The sequence below is a fragment of the Gavialis gangeticus genome, unplaced genomic scaffold (genome assembly GCF_001723915.1).
Source record: "Gavialis gangeticus isolate Ggan-Ray unplaced genomic scaffold, GavGan_comp1, whole genome shotgun sequence".
NCBI classification, from domain to species: domain Eukaryota; kingdom Metazoa; phylum Chordata; order Crocodylia; family Gavialidae; genus Gavialis; species Gavialis gangeticus.
In genome coordinates this window covers 41838365-41848178 of record NW_017729008.1, presented here as the reverse complement: position 1 = coordinate 41848178, position 9814 = coordinate 41838365, and the positions used below count along the sequence as shown (strand labels likewise).

At 46.5% G+C, this 9814-nt stretch overlaps 1 protein-coding gene and 1 long non-coding RNA gene across 2 annotated transcripts in view; one reads left to right on the top strand and one right to left on the bottom strand.

The window, feature by feature from the left end:
• COPG2 (coatomer protein complex subunit gamma 2) overlaps positions 1–9814 on the bottom strand; it is a 770521-nt gene that overhangs the window by 690829 nt on the left and 69878 nt on the right. The gene's annotated exons all lie outside the window — the stretch shown is intronic.
• LOC109292273 overlaps positions 3823–9814 on the top strand; it is an 83163-nt gene continuing 77171 nt past the window's right edge. Inside the window, exon 1 of the long non-coding RNA XR_002096088.1 lies at positions 3823–3858. This is a non-coding gene — a long non-coding RNA (uncharacterized LOC109292273). The remainder of the gene's footprint in view (positions 3859–9814) is intronic.

The window sequence follows — 9814 nt, the reverse complement described above, 5'->3', positions numbered from 1 at the left end:
CCCCCCCCCCCCCCCCCCCCACCCCCACATGCATTCTTCTTTCAGACTCAGTAAAGGCCTGGTAGGGAATGAAGTGCACATGCTTTTTCTAGTGGCCTGACAAATATCTCAAATATATGCATTCCCTCATATAGACTCCAATCAGATTTCCCGACTGCATGAACTCTGGCAGCCCTATATGGATTACTTTAGCAGGGGCTCGCAGGGTAGCAAGGCGCTTGAGTAACATGATCCCATTCCCTGCAGCTGCACGGCCTGCTACTCATTGCAGCATCAGTGGGGTTAAGAAACCCAGCTCTGTGGGGGTGGTGGAAGGGAATATCAGCTGTCCCGCCACCTTGATCATGCGGTGGTTGATCTATTATGAGATGGTTGCTGCTGGTATGTTTCTAGAATAGTTTCCCCTTCCACACCTAGAGTTTTCTCCTCCGTGCCTCTCCCCAGGGCTGCTTTCTAACTCTCTGGTATGCAGAGCAGCAGGTTTACAGCTTTGCTCCAAGTCCTGCCTACCCCGATTGACAGAATCAGCTCAGCCATAGAGTCAAAAAAAAAAAGAAAAAATGCTTGAGATTAGGTAAAGAGCTGTACGCTCATGCGTGTCTGATTTTTTTTTGGAAAGTGGGGAGACCCCTGGTACAGGGAGGACTGCAGCATCCCAAGGCGGCAGAGAGTTAAAAATGGACAGTGTTGCTATTCCAAGTCCAGCAGTGTTAGAGCTGTTGAGCAGTCTGTGCATGGTGCACCGTTTTGTTGCTGCTTCCCAATTCCTGGCATGACCTTGCCTTTAATCATTAAGCAGCACTAGTGATTAATAATTAGGAAGATGAATCTTAACATCATGATGAAGGCATGCTGGCTATTTTCCTAGAATTGCCTTTGTAACAATCATTGGAGAATCGGTTCTCATGATTTCCCACGTTCACAGAATCCCTTCCAGCCTCTTCACAATCCTTCTCCTGAGCAGCCGTGTCCTTTTTGCTTCATTGAGCTTGCCTCCTCTATCCCTTCCCCAATGCCTATGTACAAATGCCCATGTTGTGCACATCAGGTCAGACTTGTGATCTGGCTGGACCCAGACTTCAGCATTGGCTCTGGCATTACTTAGCATGCAGCCTGCCTAGTGCCCATTGCCCGGGTACCGCTGTGGGGAAGCTGGGAATGGATGTCCATGTGGAAATGCATTGGATGCCTACAAGGCATGGTGGGGAGAACTGAAGGTATTTAGTCTGGAGAAGAGAAGACTAAAGGGGGCTTCAATGACAATCTTTAAATACCAGAAAGGGTTTACAGAGAGGATTCCTGTCAGCTATTCAGCATCCACAAAGGACAGGGCAAGAAGCAATGGACTTAAATGCAACACGGGAGATCTAGGTTGGTTATTAGGAAGCAATTTCTAACTCTGAGGGTGCCTCAACATTGGGACAGGTGAACTAGAAAGAGTAAAGTCTCCATCACTGGAGTTGTTTAAGTGCATGTTAGATGCACTTAGTTCAACCCCTGGCAAAGGCAGGATAATCCTTATCTAAACCATCCCAACTAAGTGACCTCTTGAGGTCCTTTCTGGCCCTGTCAAACTAGGATGAGAACCCTGCTTTCTGTCCATTGAGAACTAATGCTCTAAGAGACCAAGAATATTACTATTCTAAGAGTTTTTTTATTGGTAATCAGTGATTTCCTTCCTCGTGATGAGCTGCTCACGGTGAAAGAGCAAGTGGTAGGTGCCAGCCGGGATCCTGGAGGCAAGTGAGGATGGGGTTTGTAATGCCTCCACCATCAGCATTAGTGCTTATCAGGGCTTCTAGTTTCCAGGAGTTGCCAACTTCAAGCATGAAGCAGTGATGGATGCAGAAACTGGGGGTTGAAAACCTCTGTTCTCCGACCTCCCCAGGGATGCCGGAGCTCGGGCAGAGAGAAAATGCCTTTGGCCAAAAACACATCCACCTGTGGCAGCAGCATGCCATAGCTGTGATGGCCATGAGGTAGCCTTGCCCACCTGGTCAGGGATGTCCTCAGTGGACACTGAAGCACACCCAAGACCAGGGTCCTGAGGGCAGCCCTGCTGCAGCACCCCGGGGTGCCTTCACCAGGGTATTTCCAGGAGTGAAGCATGTGAGTGGGACTGGGGCATACTTGAGAACATCCTTAGCAGGTCTCATTGCCACCATGATGTAGACGTGTCCCAGAGGCTCAGGTTCCTTGTTGCAGAGCGTCCTTGCAGAAGCAGTAGGTTCTGGGTCTGTGAACACTTCATGGGCTTCTCTGATTCACTGTGACCGAAGAAATCTCCAAGGAAGTCTGCTGGCCCCAAAGAGATGGCTGGCTTCCATGCCCTAGATCCTGCAGCTCCCGGCAGGCATTGCCCATCTGGCCCCCACCCTGGGCAGTACAGACAGAAATGTGCTCCCTCCACGTGGGATGGCAGGAGGCAGGGAATACCTCAATATTTTCACGAATACACAATACAATTCCCCCAGGTGGCTGGTTCCGAACGTATACCTTCCCAGAGGCAAAGCGTACAGCACATCTGGATTCAGCATTATGGCAATCCCAGTCCTTTGGGCCGGCTCAGCCATGCTGGGGATATTAGCTTGCAGGCTGCATGCCCCGTATGGAGAGATCCCTTTTACTGCCCACGACGGCTGCTGAATGATGAGCGTCAGGTTTTACACAGCGCTTCCCATGCGGCACCTTGACGGGATTGGAAGCTCTCATGTGAAACGCATGCATTTTGCTTCGATGCCGGGGTCGGCATGGAGCAGATCAGCCATTGCCAAAAAACAAAACAATCTTTCTCATGGCTAGGGATGAACCCTTTGGAGACGATGTGGTAGATGAAAAAAAAGGCCACGTGGCAACCACTATGGCTTTACAGCTCTTACACTGCAAAAAGGGATCATTTCCAGGATTATTGTGCTAATGACCAGTGAGCCCATGTAGTATCTGGCTTCTCAGTGGGTGGACTCTCTCCTTGGGAAATATTAGGAGACCAATTATGCTTCCTCATCATTATATATGACACCTTGATGTCCCGTATTACTGATGCTGTTGCCTCCCAAGGTTGTGTCTCATTGCATTTAAATGGGTGGATGCTTAAGGCAAGGACTGGATTACACAGTCTTAGAGAGCCCCAGACACTGGGACTGTCACACAGTCCTAGGAGGGTACTATCATGGCATTACATATCTTAGTGCCATGGTCCTGTTACTTTATGAACCAGTTTAGTCTTTGTCTGTTCTGCTCCCGTTCTGACTTGAATCTTGGCATCCTTCCTCATGTCTCTCTGCCAAGATAAGAGGTGGAGTTTGCTGTGTTAGTTGTCGTTCCTACTGAGAAGACTGTAATAGCTGCTTGGATTTCAAAGAGTGGATACAAGAATCGTGTTCAATCTACCTCACTGCTATTCTGCCCAAACCCAAGCAGGTGACAGCATTGTACAAGAGACGGTCACTAGGGCACTATCTGTGTAAGGTGTGGAGAGATAAAGTGATGTGTTTTAACAAGATTTACGCTTATCGTTTGCATTTGGAAGAATGAAGACCCATGGGGGATGTGAGAACAGGCTTCAAATACCTGAAGGGCAGAGTGTAAAGAGAATGGTGATAGACTATTCTCTATGGCCACAGGGGAAACGATGAGGAGCAATGGTCTTAAATAACAGCAGATTTGGACATTGTGGGATCATAGGAAAGCAGGGATAGCAGGGACCTCACAGGATCACCCAGTCCAGCTCCCTGCTTAAGGCAGGATCATCCCTGACCAAACCACCCCAGCCACACATCTGTCGAACCCGCTCTTGACAACCTCCAAGGATGAAAAGTCTACAATTTCTCTAGACTTTTCCACTGCTTGACCACCCTCGTAGTAAGAAGTTAAAAACTTTAAGGCTATGAGAGCGGTCACGTAAACCATGCTAGAGGCCGGCCTACTGCTAATTTCAGATCCAGGGGGTGCCAATGGCCTCGGTCTTTCTCCCAGTCCACCAAAGAAACGGTAGTGGCCGAGCAGCAGAGTACTCCACGTTCCCGTCCTCCAGTGCAAGACATGATAGAAACTGATATATGCAAATGTTAATACTATATATATATGTGTGTGTGTGCATGTTAAATATATACACACACACACACAAACACATACATATATACATACACATATGTGTGTGTGTGTGTGTTAATGTAAATGTATATGTATATATACATATACATATGTATAATGTATATGTATGTGTATACACACACACACACACACATATACATATACATACACACACACACACACACACACACACACTATAGGAACTTGAATTTATAAATGACACGAAAAGAAAAAATGCCTAACTGAGCTAATAATACTGGTTAACAATCAACAAAAGCCAACCCAACATTCACTAATTTGGCTACAACCTACTATACTTCCCATTGGTAACACAGCACTTCAAATGCATGGGTACTCTGAGTTAATACTGTGATGCTCAAGAAAATGCCTTTTGCAGTCTCTCCAGTGGTCAGCAGAAGTGCAGCTCGGGGTTGCGCTCACAACCTTGGCTTCAGCTGGGTTTGCAGGCAGCAGCGGGCAGAGGACGCCGTGCCCTCTGGCTCGTCTGGTAGCTGACTCCGGCTTCCGATACCCTCGAACAGGGCTGTCCTGCCCCTGGTGCAAACCTTAACTCAAAGTCAAGCACAAAACAAGGCAACACAAAGACCACTGCGCTTTCCAGCCCCACTCGGTCTTTCAATAGCCCTTTGCTCACCCCTCATGTGGTTTCCTCTGAGCTTGCGTGCATGATGCTCAGTACCCGCTTCCCCCAGGCCAACCCAACCTCTCACAGATGCCAAAGGTGAGCTGGGACGAACTCCCTCTAGTCTCTCCTTCCCTCTCACCCCACACTCGGGCACCTTGTGAAGGGAAAAAGCTCTGCTGCTGCAAACCTCCACTGCTGGGCACATGCACACATGGATGCAATGCAGCGCTGGGCTCTTGTAAAAGCATCACATGCATTTGAATTAATGGTGAAATGTGCATCAGTGCTGAGAAAATGGTGGTAGTGGGCTTTTGAACTAAAACCCGTCAAAGGTGTTTTAGTTTCCAAGTGCATCACCACCATTTTCTCAGCATTGTGCCCTTTATACAAATGCGTGCCATGTAGTGCCAGGTGCGTTGGCTCGTGTGCTCTGCAGACTTGATTAATCAAGTCTGCTCCGACGCACTGGATTTCCAGTGCATTGGAGCAGACAATTATATGTGTATAAATGCCCGCTGTGTCCAGCCTGGAGCACTCCTCTTTGAGGGCCGTGCACTTTAATGTTGGTTACGGTCAAACACTGGAGCAGGTTTCCCAGAGAAGCAGTGAAATCTCCATCCTTGGAAATATTTAAGGGCAAGACAAGCAGACCCTGTCTAGGATAGTTGAGACAGGGATGAGCAGGGAACTAGAGGATCTCCTGAGGGCCCGTCCAGCTCTATTTTACTTTGATTTGGATGCTTGAGTTTTCATAGTGCTGATGAGCACTTGCCTCTCAAGGTCAGTGCAGGCCTCCCAAAGGAGCGTGAGCCTGGCTGAGCCAAGACCAGAAACAACTCAGATCTCTTGTACACGACTTTTACATCAGGGCAAACATTAGGAAGTTGTTCAGACCCTTGGCCCAGAGCCATTTCAGTTTTGAACGGGAGAGTTTCCGCAAGACCAGAAATGCTTGATTCAGTGTCTCTCCAGTATGAGCATCCTTCCTTGATTCAAAGCTCAGATTGAAGAGACATTTGCAGCTGAGAAATCTCACCTGCTATGTATGACCTGAAAGGACAATACCTCTAAAATTGTTTCACATTTTTTTTAAGGCTTTGGCACCAACCAAGGCGAAACAGATAAAACCCTAACCATTTTTTTTAAATCATAGGCCAGGATGCAGCAATCTGTCCTACCAGGAACACAAACTTTGCTTGAAATCACCCCACTAAGGAAGACCCACAACGCTGAAGCAAAAGAGAAGAAATCTGTGCTCTTCCCTCGGTTTCAACATTGCAGCAGACTAACCCAGAGCATTTTGCCTTCGAGTGCAAACTCTCCAATCCAGACTGCTTGCTACGGCTGTAATTTAAGTCCCCCAACACCACTATAGCCATCCTTGGCCAATTTATAGAAGGCAGACTGATATTTTTTGCTAAAGGGCTAATGCTTATTTTTCTTCTTCAGTGTTGGCAGCATGTGCCTTTATAAAATGTCCAGTGCAAATCTCTAGATATAGCAATAGTATAGCCAGCTTTTTGTTGTTAGATTTTTAAAAAAGGCATTTCAGCCAGTGACATATTATATTTTGGCTTTCTTTTTATTGGCTAAATGGTATGGTAGAACTGCCAGCATTAGCGGCTCAAAAATACATCCAATTCTGCCAAATCGTTAGAATTGCTTAATAATCATGGGATTCCTAAAAATAATACATGTGTTTCTTTTTACTACCTTCTCTGGTTTCTGAGAGTTTAGGCTCAAGCATTTCATCTTTTCTCTGCTAGTCTAAAGGCTTGAAACCTACCTTTTATTTTTAAATGAAAGCAGAGATTTCATCCAGAGAGCTGTATGACTTCGCGGGACTTAAGAAAATACTAGATATCACCTGATTCCATATAAAATCGCAAGAGTTGGCAAATCTGAAGTGGGTTCCCCCAAACTTTCTGCCGTTATGTCAACATGGTCGGATTCACTGTGTGATGTTCCCAGCGCTATTAATGACACAATTGAATTATCTCTAATGTGAGATAATTCATCTGTGTGTATTAATAGGGGACCTGTCATCTCTCAGAGTCTTGAGACATTCAGAAATTCATTGTCATTGCCCTGTTGTTTTAAATGAGGGTCAGAGCTGAAATGCGGATGGACTCACTAAGTCTAGTTTAATGAGGCACTAAGAGAGTATCTTAGTGGGGGTTGCAAAGAGGACGTTCTCAGTGGGGGCAGACGACAGGACAAGGAGCAATGGGCTCAAGTTGCAGCAAGGGAAGTTCAGGTTGGATATTAGGAGAAACTTTCTCTCTAGGAGGGTGGCGAAGCCCTGGAATGGGTTACCCAGAGAGATGGTGGCATCTTCATCCTTGGAGGTTTTCAATGCTCAGCCCAAGAAAGCCCTGGCTGGGATGATGTAGTTGGGGCTGGTCCTGCTTTGAGCTGGGGGTTGGACTAGATGTGACCTCCTGAGGTCCCGTCAACCATCATTGTCTGCAATCCTGTGATCTTTAGTCTGAACTTTAGCTTTTGGATAGATTTTTTTATGGAGTTTCTTAGGCAACAAACCTCCAAACACTTCCACAAATGCTGCTTCTGCTGCAAGAGTAGCTCTGTTGATACCATCAGACCTACCCAAGGTAGTGAACTTTAGCACGTGGGTAAGTGTTTGCGGGCATAGTTTTGTGGGGTTATTGATGGGTTATTAATGAGCTATTGTACTGTGGGGCAATACAATAGTAGTTACCAGATGTAGTAGCTTAGGTAGCTATCAGGCTGATGCATTGCATTTATTCTGATGGCTGCCTACATTGATTACAACCCCCATCCTGCCTGGCCTTCGTGCATCTGCTTAATTTTGGCCTATCAGGTTGTGACTTGTGGGCCTCTTAGGGCTGGGTCTGTGCTGTGGTTGAAGAGGGGATAATTGTGCAGACCCAAGATAGCTAGTCCAGTGACATATAGGATCTGGTAGGCAGCCATCAGCTTTTGGACCATGGTGGATGTGTGAGAGGTCACCAGGACCTTCAGCGCATACACCTAGGAAGGAGTATGGAGGACTACAGGCTTCCCAAATCTTCCACCCCGCTTTTAGGCCATTGAGACAGTATTCAAAGGGCAGACTGAGTCTGGACATTTGGTGCCTCAATGGCTATAGTTATACATGCATCCAGGAATTGAATCCTGGCTCTCGCACAGCAGACAAGGATCCTACTGCTGAACCACAACAGCGGGTCATGTAGGATCTGCTGCAATGCAAAGAGTAGTAATAGCAGTAATAATAATATATTTAGAGTTAATATTAGTTCTGAATAACAATGAATAGTAGAGCATGTCAGGTTACCTAACTCATTTAAAATTGGGTCTTGAATCTTATCTCGGATACAGACATGGGTTGGTTTTTTTTCTGCACCATCCTGTTTCAGATCGAGCAGGTCACATGCTGTTTAACAAGTGCTTGGAAAAATAAGTACTGTCCTTTTAAGAAAGACTCCGTGCAGCTGGGGTTTTCTTTTCTTTTTCCATTTTTTTGGAATGCAGGTTACACATTAGCCTGTGTGCAGAGCGTGGAGGGGCGGTGAAGTAATGCTTGGGGAATGTGTGATTCTTAACGAAGCTGTGGAGGATGGTAACCAGGAGGTCACATCTAATCCAACCCCCTGCTCCAAGCAGGACCAGCCCCAACTACATCATCCCAGCCAGGGCTTTGTCCAGCTGGGTCTTAAAAACCTCCAAGTCCACAACCTGTCCCAGTGCTTCAACACCCTTCTAGTAAGAAAGTTTTTCCTAATATCCAACTCAACTTCCCTTACTGCAGCCTGAACCCATTGCTCCTTCTGTCATCTGCCTCTATGGAGAACAGTCCAGCTCCATCCTCTTTGCAGCCCCCCTGCAGGGGTTAAAGGCTACTATTCAATCCCCCCTCGGTCTTCTCTTCTCCACACTAAATAAGCCCAGTTTCCGCAGCCTCTTCTCATAAGTCACTTGCTTGTGTTTGGACAACATTTGCCATCAACATTAGGTTTGGGTTAATAGTAACCAGTAATAATCTCCTGACTCCCGATGGCACAGTGATGGGCACAGGAACGCATACAAAATCACTGGTGTCTAGTCCAGATTTCCAAAGAGCTGTATCAACATGAGCTAATCTTCCCCCCACCACTATCCAGGAGATGACAGCCAGGGCAGAGCGAGGAATGAAAAAATATTGACCTGCCCCAGTTCCAACTCATTAGGATTAACGACGCAGTTCGAGCAAATAGTTCCTGACTCTTGATCTTAAGATTTCCATGCACTGCTATTACCAAGTAATTTTTTATAATACCCATGGCAGGCAGGGTGCTGAAGAAACCAGCCCCTACTCTGAATGGTCTATACCGTAGTGTGGCAAAATCCCTTCGGTTTGTTATCAAGAAGCAGTTGAAAACCTGCTGGTGTCTGCTTTCTCTTGTACAAATTGGCTTACTCCTCCTATGCTTCCACCTTCCCAGTCGTAGGCTTGCCAAACTCCCCTGATTAATCTAAACGGCCTATATCTCTCCGTGTGAGCCCGTTGCTTCTCCTACGTTGAAAAGAGCCTGGATACTTGAACTCAGTAACCCAAGAGAAGAAAATTGGTTGATCTTTGGGGGTTCCTTCTCCTTTGAGGAAGCCACGATGAGATGTGTATAGATTCACTATTCCCCGAACAAGCTCCTGCTTTTTTGTTCTTCTTTTAGCTCAGAATGATTTCTTAATATGGAGGGGACAGACCATCACACTTCACCATATCACAGGAAGAAGGCTTACAAACTCCATCCATCCCTCACCAGTCGATGTCCTTGTCTGATCTGGAATCAGGACTCGGGGTAGAGGTGATATCTTTTATTAGATCAACTAGATTTTTGCAAAAAAAACCTCCCCCTCTTTAATTGTTGGATCTGGAAATGAAAGCTTCTGCATCAGCTTTCCCCCCTTGCGTTCATACCGCACAATAGATGCCAGGTGAAAAAAGCAGTCTGTAATTAGTAGCTCTGCTGATTAAACTAGGTAGGAATCCATTGGCTGCCAGAGCTACTGGCCTAGCAAGGCTTACCATCACAAACGTCATCCCCTAGTTTCACA